We start from the raw sequence: 21,952 nt of genomic DNA, 5'->3' as shown, positions 1-21,952 counted from the left end.
TTTGTAAAATATTGGGGCTGGGCAATTTCTTAGGTCCTTCCTGCTGTCTGAAAGCTTTCTTCTTCTAAAAGTCTAGAAGCTTGGTTTTCCAACTGGAGTGGACAGCACAGTGATTGAGAGCACCCAGTTGAATCCCAGGTCTTCTACTTATCAGCTCTGTGACATAGTACAAGTTACTTACATTCTTGGAGCCTTAGTCTCCTCAACGATAAATTAGGATGGAAATTGTACCTACTTCATAGGACTGTTGCGAGGATTAATGACATAATGCATGTTAAGTGCTTAATATACTGCCTGGCATATAATAAGTGCTTAATAAATGTTGGCTGTTAGTATAATTACCATCAGGGCTGGGTGGAGGTGTGCCAGGAAATACTCTGAGCCACAGGATAGATAAGGAACATCTCCCTAGAGTGTGAATTTCTACTTGAAGAGTTGGAAAAATAGGCTTTGCATTTTTCTCCTAAAAAGGAAGTAATTAAAAACGTTATTTTCATGTTAAAACAAACATGGGAATAAAAGGTGAAATTTGCATGGATTTTAAAGATAAAACCTGAGACTTCAAAGAAATCTTATGCTTGAGGCTGATGAATTTGGGCCTCATCCCCAGACCTCCAGGGAAGCTGTCTGTCTCCTCTGCTGTGAGAGAACTTTGGTGGGAAAGTTCCAGCAGCAGCTCTGGGCTGTGCTGCATCTTAGACTGACAGGGGTATCAGGGATATTAGGAGAATTTCTGTAAGAAGTGGGGATTTCCTGACCAGGAATCCCCGCTCTCTTCTTGTCTAGTCATCCTCTTCCAAATTGCTTTGGGGTTTGTTACCTGAGGAAGGGGAATGGGAAAATTTGCTGGGAATGGGAAGGGGGATGGGAAAAAGGGCCTACTATATGCCTGACCCCCATTCTAAGGGATACAAGGAGAACAAATCAAACACACATTCTGCGCACGTGAAACCTTCAGTCTACTTATCATTCAATATTAGTAGCTGCCACGGCCTCAACATGGGAACTGAAATGGGGAACTGAGAGGGGGAATGGGTTTGGGGTTTAGGGAAAAGATTGGGCAGTTATAGACAGTGGAGTAGCCTGTGAGATCTCCAGATAGAGATCCTGCGGAGGCTGTTGAATGAGTCTAGTGCCATAGTCTAGTTCTCACTTGGGGCTTCAGACACTTGCAGTGGAGTTTGGGTAGCCAGAATGACATTTATTGGGGGTAAGCTAGGAATGCTAGACGGCCTGCAATGCATGGACAGTATCACTGGACTTTTGAATGTCACACTGGACATTTTTGTAGGTCAACATCCTGGATGCAATTATCTGAGCCTAACAACTATTTTTCATACAAAGACAAAGTTCATTTGAGCATGATTTTAATATTCCAGGGAGGCAAATACTATGCAAAGTGAATGAAGATTATACTTTGCTGTGTTCAGACTCTACCAAGGGTTATTCACCGTTTGAGAAAATCATGTCAGCAATTCTGCTGTGATATTCGAGTCTCTGACTGGCATCCGTAACTGTTGATTTGGGGTCAATACTTCTCAAACTGTAAGCTGCACATGATCACCTGGGGATCTTGTTTCTTTCTTTCTTTTTTTTTAAGAATGGAAGAGACTGTTTGGATAATAATGGAAAGAATCTAGTAGAGAAGGAGAAGCTAACCATAGCAGAGAAGGGCAAATTAAGGAGTGAAGTTCCTTAGAGGGGAAGAACAGAGGACACTCAGGCGCAAGAGAAGGACCCGACCTTTGTTCAGAGGAACCAGTTTTTGTAAAAGAAGGGAGGGAGGAGAGAACGGCTGGAGATGCATGTACACTTAGAAACATGATGGCAGGAAGTTGAGGGATGTCACATCCCCTATGTCCCACCTCTCACTCACAGCACCTGACTAGCCACCTTTCCGTCTTCAGCTTCTTTCCATAGAGCTGGCCTATGGTGGGGGGAGGGGTGGGGAAATGAAGACTAGGGAGACCAGACTGACCCCTCTACCTCCCAGGGCAGGCTTTGGAAAATAATATACAAGTAAGATATTATTGTTACTACTACTATATTATTATTGTTCCTCTAGGTCAGCGCCAACCAATAGGACTTTCTGCAATAATGGAAAAGTTTCATATCAGAGCCATTCACTATGGTAGCCACTAGCCACGTGTAGCTACAGAGCACTTAAAACACGCCTAGTGCAACTGAGGAACTGAATTTTAAATTTTATTTAATCTTAATTAAATTAAATAGCCACACGTGGCTGGTGTCTGTCGTATTGGATAGCACTGCTATATGTGTTTTCCACCTCTGTCCCAGTGTGGTTCTTCAACGACGAGCACCTTCTATAAAGGGCAGTGTCATTTGGGATGCAGAGTCAGTTGGGACCAAGAGTACTGGACTGGGAGTCAAACCAGCTATGCCCTTTCCTGGCTGGGCGACTTTGAGCTAAGGGCGTGAAGGCCAGAAACTGTGAAGGGCTGCACACTGCTCATGCAGGGGAGCCAATTCACCTCTCTTTACTAGGCACCTTTTATAAGAATGGCACAGCCCCGTGCCAAGGATATGTTCCAAAGATGCCTCCTCTGAGAGCATTTGGGGACCCCCTGCCCCCTGTTGGCTGCTCCCTTCTCTGTGGGCCATTCAGTGTTATTATTTGATTAATGTATGTCTCTCTCCCACTGGCCTTGTGCCCCACGAAGGTAGGGCCGTGTAGCTGTTTGCTTGCTTTTGTACCCCTAGGGACTGGCATGCAGTAGGTTCTCAATAAATATTTGTGCAATGAATGGATGAAACAGGCATATGCTAGAATTCGAATTTCGGTGTGATTTCAGAACTCACTGAGCTCTGGAACTTTACAACATCTATTCCCTTCCCCTGTTCATAACAGTGGAAATACTGGAAAAGACCCAAATACTCAACACAGGGGTTTGCTTTCATTAAATGATTCTTAAGACACAACATTATGCAAAAGAGTATTCAGTGACACAAAAAGAGGTGTATTTACTATATTGTTAAGTGAAAAGATCAAAACCGCAGGTAGACTATAATCTCACTTTGTAAAAGTTATATATCTATATACATAGAAAAAAGTTGGGACAATAGATACAAATGTCAACAGGGATTACTATCAGTGGGTGAGATTAGGAGGTGATACTTTTATTCTTCATTTCTAAAACATCTATTTGATTTTTATTTATTTTTGTTTTGTTTTGAGGAAGATTAGCCCTGAGCTAATTACGCCAATCTTCCTCTGTTTTTGCTGAGGAAGACTGGCCCTGAGTTAACATCCATGCCCATCTTCCTCTGTTTTATACGTGGGATGCCTACCACAGCATGGCTTTTGTCAAGCGGCACCATGTCCACACCCGGGATCCGAACCGGCGGACCCCGGGCCGCCGAAGAGCGCTGCGCCACCAGGCTGGCCCCTATTTGATTTTTAAGGAAATATGTCTAATATACCCAGAGAAAGCAAAAATATACAGACAAAGAGTAGATTAGTGATTGCCTGTGGCTGGGGGTGGGAATGGGGATTAACAGTAAATGAGTATGAGGAATTTTATGAGGAATCTGCAGAATGTTCTAAAACTGATTTATACTGATGTTGCACCACTCCGTAAAGTTAATGAAAATCCTTGTCTTGTACACCTGAAATGCATGAATTTTATGATATGTAAATGTATCTCAATAAGATTTTTAAAAATGTGTTTTATATATGGATATGTATTCTTCAAAAAAATTAAAACAATGCAGAAGTATTTAAAGTCCCCTATCCCCACATTCAATTCTACTTTCTGGGCATAATGGTAGTAATCGGTGTTTGATCTTTTCTGGCCTTTTTCTATGCAGAACCCAAGTATTACCTACACATTATAGATATACAATTTTCTGCAACTTTCTTCTTTCTCTGGACATACATTGTAGGTCATGAAAAACTTAGTGGCTGCTCTGGGAGGTGGCATTAGGGGCAGAGGGAGTAGAGTGCCAGGCATGAAGGGAGAGCAACACTTGAAATTTTTACTTTCTTTACTTTTGTATCATCTGCATGTTTTTAGCAGGAATTTGTGGAGTTATAAACACAATAAAGGTATTGGAATAAGAGATACTATTGAATGCTTAATACCATGTAGTCCTCTTATTTAAAAAAAAATAAAAAATGTTACCAAGTACCAGGCACCATAGTGAGCACCTGAGATGTATTGTTTCATCAGATCCTTATAACAGCCCTCGAAGGTATGCAGTATTACAGTCTCACTTGACACATGAGTAAACTAAGACCTAGAGAGACTGATTTTCTAAGATCACACAGCTAGTGGGCACTGACTCCAGACCTTTACACTGCAGCATCTCTTCTCCCCCTGGCAGACTCATGTTCTTCCTGCAAAGCCCAGCTTTAAGGGTCTCATCTCACGTGCATGTGTGGACCTCCCTAACCCATTCAGGTAGAGAGATGATCTGTCCTCAAGGTGCTTTGAGTCCAGGGAGGTGGCAGGCAGTAAGACAGTTACAATCTAGTGCCATAAGTATACACAGTTTAATGGTCTACATGCAAAGCAGAGGATCAGACAACGTGTCTGAGGCAGCCAAGGAGTTCCGGAGAGAATATGTTGTGAGCTGACTGATAAGAAGACCAAGGAGTTTTTCATGAGGATAAAGAAAGGTGTGGGTGATCGGAGGTGGGGAGAGGGTGTAGAAAGGCTTTGGGGCCTACGTCCCGGCTCAGGAGGCTCATAAGTAGCTCATAAGCAGCACCGAAGGTCAGTGTGGGTGGAGGGTCAAGGTGGCCTGAAGGAGGGACAAAGGGAAGGGGTTGTACCTTGAAACTTAAAGCCAGATCACCAAAGCTTTTAAAATTGAGTTAGCGTTTACACTTAATTCCGTGAGTGAAGCAGAGCTGTTAAAATATTTGAGCCTGGTATGTTAGAAAGATGGGAAGGGGCCGGGAGGGGGCAGTTGTGGGAGATCCCTCCTGGACTCCCAGCTCTCCAGGTCCTGGCACCGGGTGGCCAGGTCGTTTCTGCCCCAGGCTGGAAATTCCTTTAGAGCAAGGACCTGAATCATTCACCTGTGCATCCCAGCATGCAGCACAGCACCCAGCATGCAGCAGGTACTCAGTAGGGGCCAAATTGGCTGGTAGAATGCTGGGTATCAAGAAGGTACTGGCTAGTGAGTCTACGACAAAAAGCAAACCTCCAGTTCTTCCCCAGCACCTGCCGGGTATGGGTTTAGGCAAAGTTTGACCTAATCGTAAGGTCAGAGAGGTCCTTGCCCCAGCTCAATCTCAGGGAGGTCCATTAAGGGTGGGAGAAGGAGGGGTGGTGGCTGAATAAACCGCAACTTTTGTTCAGTGCCTGCTATGTGCTAGGAGAATTCACGCCTATTTTTTCCCATCTCTCCGACAGCTCCTAAATCGGAATTATGGTCCCAGTTTCCCCGATCAGGAAACTGAGGATCAGAGTGGTTCTGTAATTTGGTCAAGGTCACACAGCTGGTAAGTGTAGGAGGAGCGAAGGCTGGGATCGAACCTTGTAACAAGTGTCACCTGGGGAGGCATTGCAGGGCCTACTCCGTTTGCGTAGCCCCTGGGGTTGCGGGGTACCTCGTCCTAGGGCGCGGGGCTGGGGGAGGCCAGCTCGCCGCGGTGGCCGGGAGCCGCTCCCAGATTCGGAAGTTACGAAGTTTCCGTGCATTTCGCACCCTTCCCTGCGCAGCTCGTCCTCGTTCCGCAGCGGTTACGCCGCTAGCGCAGCGGGGCTCAGGTGCTGCAGCGGGCGGGGGCCGGGCGCCGGGAGGAGGGCGGGGACGCAGTTTACGTAAGCGTCCGCTCGCAGGTGCATGCGGCCGCCGCCAGCGTGTGGTCCCTGCGCGCTCCCAGGTGCGCAGTTGGCGCAGGCGACGGCGCGGCCCGGCGGCGGCGGGCGCTGGCTGGCTGTCTCAGGTGCGGCAGAGCGCGCGTGGAGGGGGCGCGCGGCGAGCGAGGGGGCGGGCTTTCCGTTCCCCAGCAGCCGCGGGGCCCGCCCCCCGGCCCGGCCAATGGGCGCTCTCGGCGGCGTCACGTGCCCGCCGCCGCCGCCGCCGAAGCGGAGACCGGAGCCGCGAGCGCCACCAGGGCAGCAGCCGCCGCAGCCGCCGCCGCTGGGCTGAGGAGCCGGAGACGCGGGCGGACGAGGTGGCGGCGGCGGCGGAGCGGGAGCGGGCACCGGGCGCGGGCAGAGCGCGGCGGCGCGGGTAGGCTGCGGCGGCGGGGCAGGCGCCTGCGCGGCGGGCCGTCCCGGGCGGCGGCGGTTGAGGCGGCGGTTGAGGCGGTTGGCGGAGCCGGCCCGGGCCCCGCATTGTTTGTTGTGCGTCCTTAGCAGCGGCGGCGGCGGCGGCCGCGGGGGCTGGGGCGGAGAGCAGGAGCAATCCCGGCCCCCGTGGCTCCGGCATTGTGGCCGCCGCGGCGGCGGCGGTGCCCGGGCCGCTTCGGGCAAGGGCAGCGGGCAGCCTTCCTCACCTTCGTGGGGGACGGGTCCCGGCCCCAGGCGAGGGGAGGGCGTGGGCAGTGTGGGGGGACCGAGCGCCCGGGGTCTGGGTAGGATGGAGGGCTCCGGGCAGGTGTTGGAGGACATTGGGGACAGGGGCTGGGGGAGAGCCTTCGCGGGGCAGGCGGAGGGCGTGGGCAGATGTGGGGGAGAATGAAGGGTGGAGGGATCCGGCCCAGTGGAAGGTGAGGGCCTTCGGGTAGGTTTGGGGGGCCCACGGGGGCCAAGGCGAGTGCGAGAGGGATGGAGGACATTCAGGCGCGTGGGGGGGGCAGTATATGGGGGTGAGGGAGGTTTTGGGGAGGGCAGGGCCGAGTGTGATGGGAATGGAAGGAGAAGACTGGGGACTCGAGGGGGCAATGGAAGAAGCTGATGTCCCGGTCGGGGCTGCTGTGAGGGGCAGGGAGTAGGGGCAGCTGTTGGGAAGGCCGCTGGCCAGATGTGACGGGAGATGGGGAGCAAGGGTGTCCGGGTAGGGGGAGACGTGGCAGGGTGAGCGTGAAAAGGGAGAGAGGGAAGGAGGGTGTCTAGGGGTCTCTCAGTGATGGAGAGGGAAATGGAGGGTGCTCATGCGGGAGGTGTGGGTGAGAGTAGGCCCAGAGGCTTCAGGAGACCTGTGAGGGGCGTGAGGACGGTGTCTGGCAAGGAGTGGTGTAGAGCAGACAGGAGGCTGGACAGACGGAGCATGTGAGGGCAGGAGGCAGGTGTCTGGTGGGGGTGCTCAGGGGAGAGGAGTGCAGGGGGAAAGGAGGAAGGTGATTGGAGCATGGCTTGAGTTTGAGGGGTTTGAGAGAGAAGTGGGGACAGGAGTAGGATGATGGAGAAGATGTCTGGGCAGGAGGACTGCGGGGCATTTATCTGATAGGAAGAGAAGTGAGTGAAATGGAGGGTGTTCTTGTGGGAAGTATAGGAAAGTGGGGGTGTAGCAAGACAGGGAACTTTGGGGTTGGGGGGACATTGGAGGGGACAGGTGGAGTGGAGTGTGGAGGGCCAAAGGTGTAGGGGGTGAGGGAAATGCTCTTGGAGTGGCAGGTGCGGTGTGGGGTCAGATGGAAGGAAACGTTTCTGGGGCAGGAAGTGTGGAGGGAAGATGGGGGGGAGGTGATGCATGTGTGGAGGAGAATCAGTACAGGGAGGCAGTAGAGGATAGGTTGGAAGGGAAGGTATCCAGGTCTAGAGTACAATATGTGGAGGGAAGAAGGCACAGATTTGGGGTGTTAGATTTCACCTAGTAGAGAGAATAGAGTAGACAGGGAACAGAGGGAGGGGAGTGGGGAAGATAGGATATTTTTGGAAGAGGGTGTAGAAGAATGCTTACTACCTATAATAGGGTAAGGGAGGGGCGAGGCAGCGATGTGTGTGGGCATGTCTGTATCTGGCAAGGGATAGATTGTGTACTGGATTGGGGTGGTGGTGGTGGTGGGGCAAGTAGGATGCCCAGGTTTAGGGCAGGAAATGGTTCAGGTGGGACAGAATTAGGAAAATAGGTTGCTTAAAAAGAGTGTGGGAGGAACAGGGGAGAGATTGGAAAACTTTGAGTTTTGAGGGATTAAAGGGGCCGAAATTTTTAGGTTTCTGAAGGTATAAGGAAGGGCAGAGTGCAGAAATTGGGAAAAAAGCTAAAGGAGGGATTGAATTCTGGACTTAGGGAAACTGGAGAGTGTGTAGGGGGATATGTGTGGATCCTGGAATGTTGTTAATGGAAAATGAAGGACACTAAGCCCTCTACCACATCTGCAAATACTTGCTTCTAGAATCAGAGAGATCACGAAGGCTGATTTTAGTCCAGAACCCAGGGAATGGGGATGGGATGGGGAGAGCTGAGTACATACTCCAAGTTTGGAGGAGGTGTGTGGTAGGATATCGTCCTAGCACATCGGCCTGATGCACGGGCAGATAGAAGAACCACATGGGGTTATAAGGAGTGCACCAAGAGTGAATCGAAATAGGATTGCAGCTCCTGCAGGGCAGATGTCTTTGTGAAGATACTGCAAGAGAGCAGGGCCCAGCGTCAGCAGCATTTGAGGGCTGAGTATCAAAGCGGGAGGAAGGGATACCTTGGTGCAGTGTCTCACATACCCTGGTGCTTTCTGGGTAATGGAGCAGTTTTCAGGCATTGAGTGATGTAATATCTGAGTACCATGCTAGAGGCACACAGAGGTAATGTACATCCAGCTCCTAAAAGTGGCAGGAATGGAGCTCTTCGACTGTTTAACTCTCTTTCAAGGTGCAAATAACTGATCCTGGGTTGTCGGCTTTTCCCCCCATATAGTTCAAGTAACATTTAGTTGGAGGCTTTTGGATTTTCTGGTATTTTGATTTGAGTTGGGGAGTGTAGTGTTAGCTTTACTGAGGAAAGACTTCTGGGGTTCTGTGGACATATTGCCATCAGCTTGCCAAATACGTCGGAAATAACCTTTAGGGGTTTGAGCACGGGCCTTTCAGTGCAGGTCTCATTCAGTGTTCTGTGGCTTGTGTTAGATTCTTTGGAATTTGGAAGGATTAAGGAAACTGCTTAGAGACTGCCTCAGTAAGCACGGTTTTCTAGAATCTTGGAAGACGATTTCCCTTTTGACAGTTGAAAATTCAGTCTTGTTAGATTTTGCAAAAAATTTATTCCTCATGTTGCAGAAATAACTTCAATTATCACTTTGTGGGTTTCATGTAGTGTGTAATGTGGTACCTAGTATGATTTCAAATAAAAAGTCCGTTTTGGTACACTGGGAAGCTTTCTGGGTGGACTGGTTTTCTTCTTTTGTCGATTTAGGAAGTATCTTAATGCAGCCATTTTAAGTTCAAATATTAAGTTTGAGTGAAAGTGGGAATCTTGCCTAAACCTTAATGAGGACTGAGCAGGACACTACATTTCAAATAATCTGAATCTGTAGATATAAATATTTAAAAAATAAACTGGAAGCTAATCTTTTTTTTTGGCTGAGGAAGATTAGCCCTGAGCTAACATCTGTGCCAGTCTTCCTCTACTTTATATGTTGGTCACTGCCATAGCATGGCTGATGAGTGGTGTAGGTCTGTGCCCAGGATTGGAACCTGTGAACCCAGGCCACTGAAGTGAAATGCACTGAACTTAACCACTACGCCATGGGGCCGGCCCTGGAAGCTAATCATTTTTAAAATTCAAATTTGAAGTGTATCGTGAAGGCAGCAAAGTAATGCTCTGAAGGCATTGCTATAAGATTTTACTTTTGGAGGGAAAGGTTTTTAAAGTATAATATGCTTTCGATTGAAACTCTTAGCAGTATTTTGAGATTTGACATGTGTATCAAATATAAGGAGCATGTGTGACCCCTTTGCCACCTGGCAGAGAATTAGAGCAGTAGGATATAAGATGAATAGAGTGACCTTTGAAAATTTTCTCCAAGATGGCTATTGTTTCCTCCTTGTATTTTTTAAGTCCATTGTGTTAGTGCCTTTTATTGACTTGGGGCAAGCAGTATTTTCTTGTTCAGAATACTCAATTTTGGCATAGTGTTCTGATTATGTGTATTGTTCCATGAAGTTCTATGGTTTGGGATAATTTGTAGGCACTTTAAAATATTATGTTAAGTTTATGAATGAAGGAAAGCAGGTTATTTAGATTTTGTAGGCTAAATAATTGGCTCTGGTTTTATTTTCACTGGTGACTTGCTGGACAAGATACTTAATCCCTTTGTGCTTGTTTCTCCTCCAGAAACCTGACTCTTTATCTCCCTCCCATGAGAATTGAGATGGTTTATATAAAACAAGTTTTAGTCTTTCGGAAAGATTAGAACTATGTCAGTATGGAGAAGAGATGTTATTTCTTTAGTTCTTTTTTTCCTTTTAGCCTGGTCAAATAATAATTAATACTTCAGAATTTGGCATTAGTTGGGTTAATTTGTAGTGAGAAACTTGGATAAAGATGAAACTTCTGTGAATTTCAGAGATGTCTGCAAATTAAAGTTTGTTCATTCTTTGCTCTACTGTCTACTTATATTTCCTGGCTCATTTCTGCAGCTGTGTGTTGGTGCTGATTTGAATACTTGAGTCTGAACAGAAGCTTGTGAGAAACATTGTGAGTTCTAGCTATAGCCCAAGATTGTTTCTGAACGTCAATTTCCAGAGACATTACTTCTCTGGCTGAGTGAATTCAGTTCTTAACTCAGGAATAATAAATATAATATTTTCCTATGTATTTGTAGAAAATCATTGAGTGACTTGAATGGAAAAAGAGTTATGCCTTCTAGTGACATTAAGCCTCCTTTTTCAGATTTATTGAGTAGTTTTTCATTTTTTAAGTTTTATCAAATAACCATCCATTTGACATTTCTAAGCCCATTGACAGGTTATGCTCTATTTTAGGAGGAATGACTTTTAAATGCTTTTTAATGTTGTGTTTGGTTTATTGGTTGTAAAAAGTCTCCAGATGCTGGTCATGATTGACATTACAAAAGTATAAATAGTATGTTGCTTTATTAGACATTAATTTGCTTGGGCTTGGTAATCCTCAGCCCTGATAGTAATTTTTCTGTGCTAGCTGATCTACCCTTCATAGTTTACTCTCTTATATAACATGTTTGGACACCATTACCCATCTTACTGCTCTTCTGTTTTCATTTGTTTTGCATAGATCCTTTTATTGGAAAATTGGTTGTTTTTAAAAATTTGTTCAACTGTAGAAACACTGTTTCTGACAGGTAATTATGAGAGGCTTCATAATCCAGTCTAATTTTAGAAAACTGTTTATTGAGAGATGTAAGTTAAATTTATATGTTGATTAAAACAGAAAGAAATAAAATAATGATGCCAGATTAATGTTGATATAAATATTTAAATGGTTTGAGCCTTGAAAGATATGCAAATCTTTAACTTATAGGTCTTGCATTGATTAGTGAGGTGACCAAATTATCTGATTTGTTACTTTCATGCCCAGCTTGAGTTATTTCTTGTCTTAAGGGACCTTTAAGTGCATCGTTTTTGAGAAGTATGATGTCTGTTTCACAAAGGACGTTCCATATGTGTGTTGCTGAGTGAATGAAGCAGTCCTAAATTTTAGTTATTTGATACTCAAATTTTCTTAACTTCTGACATAACTAACACTACGTAGAACATCTGCTTTTTAACTTTAGCACAACTAAAGGGTACAGTTGATTATATCAATAATAAAATCACAGCTTTGCATTGTGTGACTCCATGGTTCATTTCCATTTGAAAAGTGAGAATTCTGCAGCAGGTTGTGTAATAAATTCTGAGGCGTTTCTAGGTCATGGATAAGATGTAGTTTCTTACTGCACCTGCAGAATTTCCTGTTCTTTGCAGTTTTTCAGGTGCCAGGGCTTTTCACGATATCCTATTGGGCAGGTCAGCATTTTGTTTATGAATTGACTTTAACCATATTAATAGTGTTGACATAAAGCAAATAGTATTTGTCCTGAAAGACTCTATCTAGATTTATGTTTTTAATATGCTCACCTGTTTTGCCAGTTTAATTCAGCAAACATGTGTTGACTTTAGGCTCAAAGGTGTCTTTTGTGCTGGACCTAAGATTTCTTAGAAGGACTCAGTAATATTGTTGGTAAGTAACGTAGATTGGCCCTTAATGTGAAAATGGAGTCTGTAACTTTGCCTACCTATGTTCAGTTAGCCTAACTGAAAATCAGTACATTTTAAGACAGCTCCGTAGTGACCTGATAAAGAAGTGGTTTGTTTCTAGAAATTAAGATGGAAGTAATTCATTCTTATGATGTTTATGATTCCAGGTAAATCTGAAACTCCTTAAACAGTGCATGTAATCATGCAATGATTAGGCTTTTGTACAGCTTAGACAACCCACATTTTAACCCAATGAAGTATTGGATACTGTGTATTTCTTGACTTAAGTAGCTCTGGACAACTCGGTTTTAGTTAGCAAAGCTAGTGAGCTAGAGGGGAAAGTTGTTACAGTTTTGATATTGTAGTTTAGCAGCTGCAGAGAATAAACATCTGGAGCCCTAGGTATGCTTATTTTCAGTTGTTTTTGAAGTAAGCTATAAGTAAACTTATAATGTCAAAGTTTAGCATGGAAGAACAGATGTCAAACATATTAGTGATGAAGCTTTTAAAAAGGCTGGTATCTTAAAAATAAGTATTAACTGTGATACTTTCTGTTATGTCAGCTTTGTGGTAAATGTGGAATTGTACAAAATTGGCTTTTGAAATTGGTCAGTATTATTGTTCAGTAGTGTCCTTTATTTCTAGAGCTCAAGGTTCACATACCTGGACGTTAGTCCCTATGATAGCTGTGTAATGTAGGTGAACAGCAGAGTGTTAACATTTAGAGAAATGGAGGCCCGAAGAGTTGCCTCTAGAGCAGAGATTGGCAGGCTTTCAGAACACCCTTTCAGAGGTTGTATATCAAATTCCTGTTAGTCCCTGAATTTGGCAAGGAAGGTTGATGGCTGGGCAGATTTGAAACCTGCCTCTTTAAGCCCTTGAGTACAAGTCTTTTCAAGGACTGCCTGGAATAATGCTTGTCCTTCCTGGGAAACTCAGGGTCCTGGGATTATGCGGTAGTTATGAATCTGAGGAAATGGGCTAGCACTTGGGTGGACTTTCCTTATAGGTACGCCTAAAGATGACCCCATGTGCAAGCTTTATTGCTGTATTGGGTAGTAGAAGAATGTTTTTGACACTAGAAAACTTGGCTTGGAGGTCTGATCTTGCTATTTGCTAGTTGTAGATCTCTCTCCTCGTGTATACAGTTGGGATGAAACCCCTAATTTACAGAGTTAGAGTGAGTATTAAAGAAGATAAGAAAATTGTTTGTAAGCGTTGAAGCACATAACATTTTTTTGAAGGGAGGATTGAGCAGAAATTAAGGGCAGGCTTTGAAGTAATGAGAAAATTTGACTCAGAAAGACCTGGATTTTTATTTTTTATCATGGCATTTTCAAATGTACATAAAAGAGAACAGTACAGTGAATTTTCATGTACCCATCAACCAGCTTCAACAATTACCAGCTTTTTGCTGCTCTTGTTTCATCTCTCCCTCACTCACTATTCCTTTGTTGTTGTTTTTGCTGGAGTATTTACAACAAACCTTATACATCATAGACTTTCATCCATAAATACTTCAGTATGTATTTCTAACATAAGAACCTAAAAAAAAGTAACCACAAAACTATTTTAACCCCCTAAATTAACAATAATTCCTTATCTAATACTCAAATGGAGCTGGTATTGAAACATAGCTCTACCACTCACCAGCTTTGTGCATTAATCAAATTACTTGCTCTCTCTGAGCTTCTGGTTCCTTATCTGTAACATAAAGGTAATACCTCATGAAGTTATTTTGAGCTTAAATGAAATAACGTATAAAATGCCTAACATGAAGGTTCTCAGTAAATGGTGCAGCCTCTCTTCTGAGCCTTCTATGGCATGTGAATTAGAATTATGAGTTACCTGTCTCCCTTGTTGAGCATCACAAAGAGTAACAGTACTCTGGAATTATTGCCTGCTAACTTAGTGACAGTTCTCTTTATTGGGCAATTTAACTCTTCTAGTGAAATTCTGTAACAGTTGAAATCGTATCCATTCTCCCCGCCATTCTGCAACATCATTATTCTCCTGTCTACTGGCTCATTCCAGTCAGCATACACATGCTGTTATTTCGTATATATGTATATATATATATATAAGATTGGCACCCGAGCTAACAACCGCTGCTGATCTTTTTTTTTTTCTTTTCTTCTCCCCAAAACCCCCCAGTACATAGCCATACATTTTAGTTGTGAGTGTCCCTGGTTGAGCTATGTGGGATGCTTCCCCAGCATGGCCCTATGAGTGGTGCCATGTCCACGCCCAGGATCCAAACCGGTGAAACCCCGGGCCGCCAAAGTGGAGTGTGCCAACCCAACCACTCGGCCCTGGGGCCAGCCCCCACATATATATATGTTTTAAACAACTATTTCTTGACCACACTGTCTTTTCTAGCTACATGAAAAAGTTGTTTCTACTCATCTTCTATTCTCCTGAATCTACTCTAATGAGACTTTCCACCCCGTCACTCTACTGAAACTGCTCTTGTCAAAACCATCAACTTTAATTCTTACTTGATTTGTTAGCAGCATTTGGTACAGTGAATGCCTTCTTCCTTGAAATGCTTTCTGCTCTGGTGTCTAGGACACCACACTCTGCCGATTCTCCTCCTATCTCCTTGGTTTCTTTTCAGTCTCCTTTGTTGGTTCTTCCTCAGTACTCCTACTTAACACTGGAATCTCTGCTCTTTATTCATTCCCTTGGTGATCTCATCCAATCTCATGGCTTTAAATACCGTGTATGTTCTGATGACTCCCAAATTTTTATCTCTGAAACTCTCAGCTTGTATATCCTACTGCCTACTTTGTCACTTCTACTTATCTATTTTATTGGCATCTCAAGCTGAGCTTGTCCCAAACCAAACTCCTGATGTTTACTCTGCCCCCTCTTCCCTTTGCTCGTCTTGTAGTCTTCCACATCTTAGTAAGTAGCAACTTCTTCCGCCTTTCCAGTTGCTCAGGCCAAAACTTGGAGTCGTCCTTGGCTTTCTTTCTCTCACACACCACATCTGACCCATCAGGAAGTCTTGCCAGTTCTGTCGTCAGAATGTATCCAGACTCTGACAGCTTTTCATCACCTCTGCTGATTTAAGTGTGCATCACCTCTTCTGAATTATTGCAGTAGCCCTTTTTTGCTCTTGCTCCCTTATAGTATTTACTCAATACCATAGCAAGAATGATCCTTTTAAAAAGGTAAGTCAGATTTTTGTCTCCTTCTCGTCAGAACCCTCTGGTGATTCCCTGTCTTGCTCAGAGTAAAAGGCCAAGTCCTATCAAGGCCTTAATGTGATCAGATCCCTTCTTCTTTCTTCTCTGACCTCATCTCCTCTTACTTTTCTTTTTGCTTACTCCATTCTGGCCACAATGGCTTTTTTGCTGTTCCTTTAACATGCCAAGCATATTTCTGTCTCTGGACCTTTGCGTTTGCTATTTGCTCTGCCTAGAATGCTGTTTCTCAGATATGTGCTTGGAGATATATGCTCCATCTTCAGGTCTTTGTGAACATCTCCCTTTTCCTTCCCTTACCACCCTATTAAAATGGCAGCTCCTCTGTATCTGGCCCTCCCTACCCTGCCTTTCCCACGCTCTTTTTCTCTATACCACTTAAACACTTAACTTGTAAATGTTTTGCTTATTTATTTTCTTATTGCCTTTTCCCTTTCTCTCCTTGAAGGTGAAGATTGATGTTGGTTTTGTATTCTGTAGATTCTAAGGACCTAGACCTGTGCCTGGCACTAAGTAGACACTTGAGTATTTGTTGAATGAATTATTCTTATATTGTAGTCTGTTACTTGGTAAAGAATACTATAGTTGTAGTGTTTTAGTTGGAATTTCAGTTTTACCTGTGAAATGCTATGCCTCTTGAAGTCTTAATGATGTATTTTTGTTTTTCTTTTTCATGAGTGTCCTTTCTTAGGAGTGCTAATAGGTTTTATTATTAGTTTATTCATTTGTAATTTTTTTTTTGTGAGGAAGATTGGCCCTGAGTTAACTTCTGTTGCCAGTCTTCCTCTTTTTGCTTGAGGAAGATTATCGCTGAGCTAATAGCCATGCCGGTCTTCTTCTATTTTGTATGTGGGGACGCTGCTACAGCATGGCTTAGTGAACAGTGTGTAGGTCTGTGCCTGGGATCCGAACCTGCGAACCCCAGGCTGCTGAAGCAGAGCAGGTAAACTTAACCACTATGCCACCAGGCTGTCCCCCTATTCACCATAATTTTGAGTCCTTATTATGTACTGTGCTAGTTGCATTGGAGATACAGAGATGAAGTATACATAGACCTTGACCTTTAGGAGCTTACAGTCTGTTAGGGGAGGTGATGGTATGATATATATACATTTTAAAAAAGATAAGTACTTAAGAGATAAAATGGTCTGGGAATTCAGAAGAGCAAGAGATTATTTCTAGCTAAGGAGAACAAGGAAGAGACTTCAGAGAGGATGTGGTAGGTGATATCTGTGCTAAACCACAGAAAACAGGTAGGATTAGATTAGGAGAAAGTGGAGAAGAGAATTGTATATGGAGGGAACGGTGTTAGCAAAATAAGAATGCTCAAGATTTCTATGGGAAAGAACAAGTGGTTCACTTGAAGATAAGGGAATATGAAAGGAATTGGTAGAGTGTGAGTTTGGAGGGGAATGTTAAAGTTACTGATAGAAGGCCTTGAATGCAAGAATGAGGAATTCAAACTTTGTTCTGTCGAGAGTGAGGCTTCAGTGAAAGGTTTTTGAGCAAGAGTGGAGGGCTGACGTTGGGGCTATCCTAATGAATTTGACAACTTCTATGTGAAAAGAGAGGCTGAAATGCATACACTGATTAAGATGCTGTTGTAAAAGTTCGAGGAAAAAAGTGACAAAGGTCATGGAAATAGGTATAGAAAGGATACCTTGGAAAGGATGAAACTTGGTAACTGGGTGTGAGAGCTGAATGACAAATCTACAAGGTCTCAAGCCTAGTTGATGGCGGGCTTGGGTGCTGGGAAGAGAAATGGAGAACCCAGGAGAAGTGGGATCAGGAGGCAAGTTGAGTTCTGCTGTTGAGTTTGCAGGTGTAGTGGCGACATCCAGGTGATAATTGTTCTGATAAAAGAAAATCAGGAATCTTTTTAGAAAGGCTGTGCATCCGTGGCTTTATGCCTTCATTTGAATACAACTTAATGGCCAGAAAGAGAAGTAAGACTTAATTGCTGAATCTATTACTGAAGTCTGAATCTAAGTAGTTGATTTGGGAAACTTCTGTTAAGGCATCCAGACTTTTCTTTTGATTTGTAAGTGGCTCCACTTCTTTCACTAAGTTTGTTAGATAAGTTGTTGTAGGTTGTAAAGTACTTCATGTGTTCCTAGCAGCTTGATGCATCTTAAATGTTATCCTTTGAGCCTTTCTTTACTGCTGCTTCGTTGGCCGGCCATGGATATCTAAGCTGTATGTCTTACTCCTTTGAAAACAACAGATGAGAGTTCCCAACTAGTCACCTTGATCCCTGCGTTGAGATGACCTTATGAATAAAGGATTTGCATGATCATGCCATACCCTTCTTTTTTCCCTTAGAACTTAGAGGCACATTGGAGGAAGACAAGCCTTCTACCCTAATTAATGGTAGTTAAGGTGTTAGTTGCCAAAACATTTCTTTAACAACCTACACTTAACAAAATACCAGGAGCTATCAGAGGATTTAGCTTCTATTCCAGGCACATTTAAGAACAGAATAAGGTTCTTTTAGATTTGTATCCTTTTCAGAGACTTGTAGCAGGAAGAGTTTTTAACACAAAGGCTGTTTAAAGGAAAAAGAATTATTTGCAAAATAATGTTGATTAATGTATATCATTTTTATTTATAGGCTCGCTAATGATGTATGAGATTTATATTTTTATACTTAATGCATTTCTTAATAGTTGAATAAAAAGACATCACTGAGTTTATTAGTTTAAAAACTTGCAGTTCACCAGCTGGTTTAGAATAGTGACTTTCTGCTCATCGCATTAGTCATCTCTGATTTAAGTCTTTTCCTTTGTGCTTAGATCATAATGTCAGTGAATATGATTTTGGCACTGTCATGATAGGGTCTGCTTTTGTTTTCCAGTAAATAGGAGTGAAGAGGACCCAATTGCCCTGAAATGAGAAAGTTTTCCTGTTTAGGGTAACATATTTTTCAGCTCACTGGAGCTGTACTGGCTTTTAGTTTGTCAGAGTTAGCATATATTGTAGTTTGGAAGAATTTTTTTATCTAGGTAATTTTATTTCGCATAATTGGTTTGCCAAGAATTTAAGTATAAAACCTTAATCTTGTGAGCAACCTGTGAGATTCTTTTAGCCCTGCTTTGTTCTTTGACAGATGTAGAACTCAAGATATATCTAGAGTGGTTAGGGGACTTGTCCAAAATCACACACCTAACTAGTGGCAGAGTTGGGGTGAGAGGTGGATTTCTTGACCTCCAGCCTTGGGTTCCTTCCGCCAAGTCAGGCTGCTTCTTTAGAAATGTGGACCAGAGAACTTTGAGTAAACTTAAACTGGTCACATTCCTGGCACCTAATGATGTTCAATAGGAACAATTAGGGTATTTTTTTCCACGTTCCCTCTGAAAATTATTTTTATTAGATTAACTATTTTAAACTAAACAATTCAGTGGCATTTAGTATGTTTACGATGTTCAGCAACCACCATCCAGCTAGTTCCAAAACATTTCTATAACTCCAAAGTAAAACCCCTGACCTGTTAAACAGTTTGAAAATTTTTTAAGCAATTAAAATAAAAATCTTTAAACAATTAAAATAAAAATATTTACTATGACAAGGTCAATGATAGCAGGTTTGTATTAGAGGTCACCCCTAGTGCTTTGCTACTCGTTTCTGATTTGTCAGTGAGAAATAAAGAGAATCTTTTCTATGTTATTTATTACTGGATGTATTACACTTAGAAACAATGGCAGGATTAAAAAAGAAAGTGTCAGGCACATAATGATTAGCACTACTAACAGCAGACATGCATTATGCATATTATCTCTAATCTTCACACTGGCCTTTCAGAATGGTTGCTTTATTTCAGATAAGAAAACTAAGGCTTGTTCAGTAACTCCAGAATCACTTAGCTGGTAAGTTGTGGACCTGGGATTTGGATCCATGTCTATTTGGTTCCAAAAGTTGAGTATTCTCTTCACTAAATCTGGGAGTAGACAGGCAAAAAGCAGCAAATGGAAGGTATCTTCTTATATGGGAGACTCAGTACTGTTTTACCAGGACCGTATGTAAGGGAAGTGGAGTTGAGTTTGTTGGTCCTGGTAGTGTCTCCAGTAGTAGGCACTTTCTCCTGACCAGTTGTGATCCATATTCCATAGGGGAAAAGCAAAATAGAAAATAACCTTTGGAACCTTTAGAATTCGTTAATGGACATTATTATAAACAATTAGAAGAAATTGCAATGTAGCTTCTGATATTTGTTTTTAGAAATTCTTTTCCCATTTACTTTTGATGAATCGGTATTTAATTTGATTTAAAAATCATAAATCGATTTGCTTGAGTAGTTAATGTTTAGTCTTAACAGTATTGGAACTTGCTTGATTCGTCATTTTAAGATATTTTTAGAAAGTGGTGGTTCACTTCCAATGAAGAATAACTCAAATTGTGTGTGTTGAAGGATTTTGTAATTATACTTTTACCCCATTAAAAAACCCTCATTTTAGCTTTTTTAAAGTTTGAAAGAACTTTTAGTACGCGAATTTTCAGTCATTCCTCTGAAAGTGGCTAGCAAGTCACCTTGTAAACCTTGTCATTTTTCTACAGTGTTTTGAATGACATGAATTCTCTTCTCCTGAGTAATAGGCACTGGAGTAATTTGCTTCAGTATGCTCGGTTTTGGGTAAAAAGGATGGTATCATCTAAAAGATAGCTTCCTGGCTTCTTTGGACAAAAGAGATTTTTTTAGGTTATCTGAGCATAACAAGAATATAAGCTATAGCAACAGCAGCCATCTCAAATATCCTGAGTTTGTGTATTGATAGTTATCCAAAGAAGTATAGATTTTTGACAGTGACCTTGTGACTTTTGCGAATATCTAAACAGATATTTCCATAAATGGATTTCAAGCTTTTAAAAACTTTTATTTAAAAGTTTTTAAAAATACCCTTGTAACTTGGCTTAAATATTGCACATTATTTTTCTGTTTTGACCTAGGGATGAGGTGTTACTCCCTCTGGAACCAGCAAAGATGTCTCGTAAAGATTATAGTCTTTGGAGTTGTTCAGATTTGTTTTCAGGTCCTTTCTCTGCCTCTTATGATCTATAAGACCTTCTTTTACCTTTTAAAATGAATATAATACCTCACAACTTTGCAGAGTGGGATTAGAGGGTGATGTCTCTAAAGGGCTCAGCTCAGTGTCTGGCACATACTCACTTGTGTTCAGATTGTAGCTGCTGTAGAAGAAGTTTAAATTTTGGTAGCCTAGACAAATATTCACAATGCAAATACAGTAAAACCTCATCTTATGTCTACTATCCTGCAATCAATACATTTCTTTGTGGATTTTTTTGTTTTTTTGTTTTTTTGTGTTGAAGTGTCATGTGTCAGTTTTCATTGTTTCCTGCAGCTTGCCCTTCTTTTATCTGAAATGCTTGGCAGATATCTCCATCGATTACTGTATAATATACCTCAAAGAATAGATGATGCTTCCTATACAAGCTAATGATGAGGCACTTGCTCCCCATGTCAGTCCTTCAGTTAGGTGTTCCAGAGTTGCATGCTAACAGGTTCTTACCACCTTCAGAGATGTCTGCTGGCTGAATGCCCAAGCTTATGTCCAAGAAGGAAGCTCTAGCTGCCTGGAATGAAAGAAGTACACAATGACTGCTTAGTGGTTATAGTATGTTTTATGATGATTGTTAATATTAAAGCATGAAAATCTGTATCCTAGTCTGTTAATTTTACTCATTACTTCCCCATGACTTGTTTTGCTTCTCTTGTTCTGTTCAGAAAAGCATACAAAAAGCCTTTTACTCTAAAATTGTAGGGTTGAAGTTGTGATGAATCATAACCCAAGAATATTAGCTGTGGAGGCTACTTTGGAGATCAGCTGGACTAACCCTCTTATCCTGTAGTTGAGAAAACTGTCTGAGGGAAGTTATGACTTGCTTGAGGACACAGAGTGAGCAACAGGTCTGATTTCCAGTCTAGTGTCATGAAGGTAAACTGGTAGAGTGGAGAGAACACTGGACTTTGGAGTCACACAGTCCTGATTCTGAGTCCTGATTCCACCATTTATTAACTGTGACCTTTGGCAACTACATCTGAGTCTCTTTTCAGCTCTGTTATACTTTGCTTGCAGGGTCGTGAGGATTATGAGATAATGTAAGTAAAACATAGTGCCTGGCATATGCTATGGGCTCAGTAAGTGCTGTCTATCATCTTGGTACAGTTTTTCTTGGTTACTTAAAACAGATCATATAGCTAAGTGATTATTCTTTATGAAATGGGAATCAGTGATTATGGTTGATGTTTTTGCCAAATCCTTTCACTGAAAATCTAAGTAGTTGTTCATTGTAGGAGGATTGCTTACTGCAAAACAAGTGCAAAATGTTTGTCACGAGCTGAGTGAATACTGCTCCAAGTTGAACAGTGTTGACGTTGTTTCTTTCTGGGAAATTTCTCTATTTCCCAAGTGAAATGGGCCTAGTTTGTGGAACACCAAAATCAACCTACATTTAGTTAGGCCAGCAGTTCTCAAACTTTTAAACTCAGGACTCCTTTACACTCTTAAAAATTATTGAGGACCCCAAAGATCTCTTGTTTATGTGAGTTATATCTGTTGATATTTATATTATTAGAAACTATATCTGATAAAAATTTATTAATTCTCTTAAAAAATGACCATTGTATTTTAACACAAATTATATACATATATATGTATAAAT

At 42.5% G+C, this 21,952-nt stretch overlaps 1 protein-coding gene across 15 annotated transcripts in view; it reads left to right on the top strand.

The window, feature by feature from the left end:
- Nucleotides 1-6,035: 6,035 nt before the first annotated feature.
- STRBP (spermatid perinuclear RNA binding protein) overlaps nt 6,036-21,952 on the top strand; it is a 124,597-nt gene continuing 108,680 nt past the window's right edge. For 6 of the 15 annotated variants that reach the window (XR_011533578.1, XR_011533577.1, XM_070596400.1 and 3 more), the window contains exon 1: nt 6,036-6,207. The gene's annotated coding sequence lies outside the window, so the exon portion shown is untranslated. Of the gene's footprint in view, nt 6,208-6,238; nt 6,321-21,952 lie in introns of those variants that run through there. The other 9 variants (XM_070596392.1, XM_070596397.1, XM_070596402.1 and 6 more) reach the window with 7 other exon arrangements.

This window comes from Equus przewalskii, chromosome 26 (genome assembly GCF_037783145.1).
Source record: "Equus przewalskii isolate Varuska chromosome 26, EquPr2, whole genome shotgun sequence".
Taxonomy (NCBI): domain Eukaryota; kingdom Metazoa; phylum Chordata; class Mammalia; order Perissodactyla; family Equidae; genus Equus; species Equus przewalskii.
This window is presented reverse-complemented; position numbering and strand designations above follow the sequence as displayed.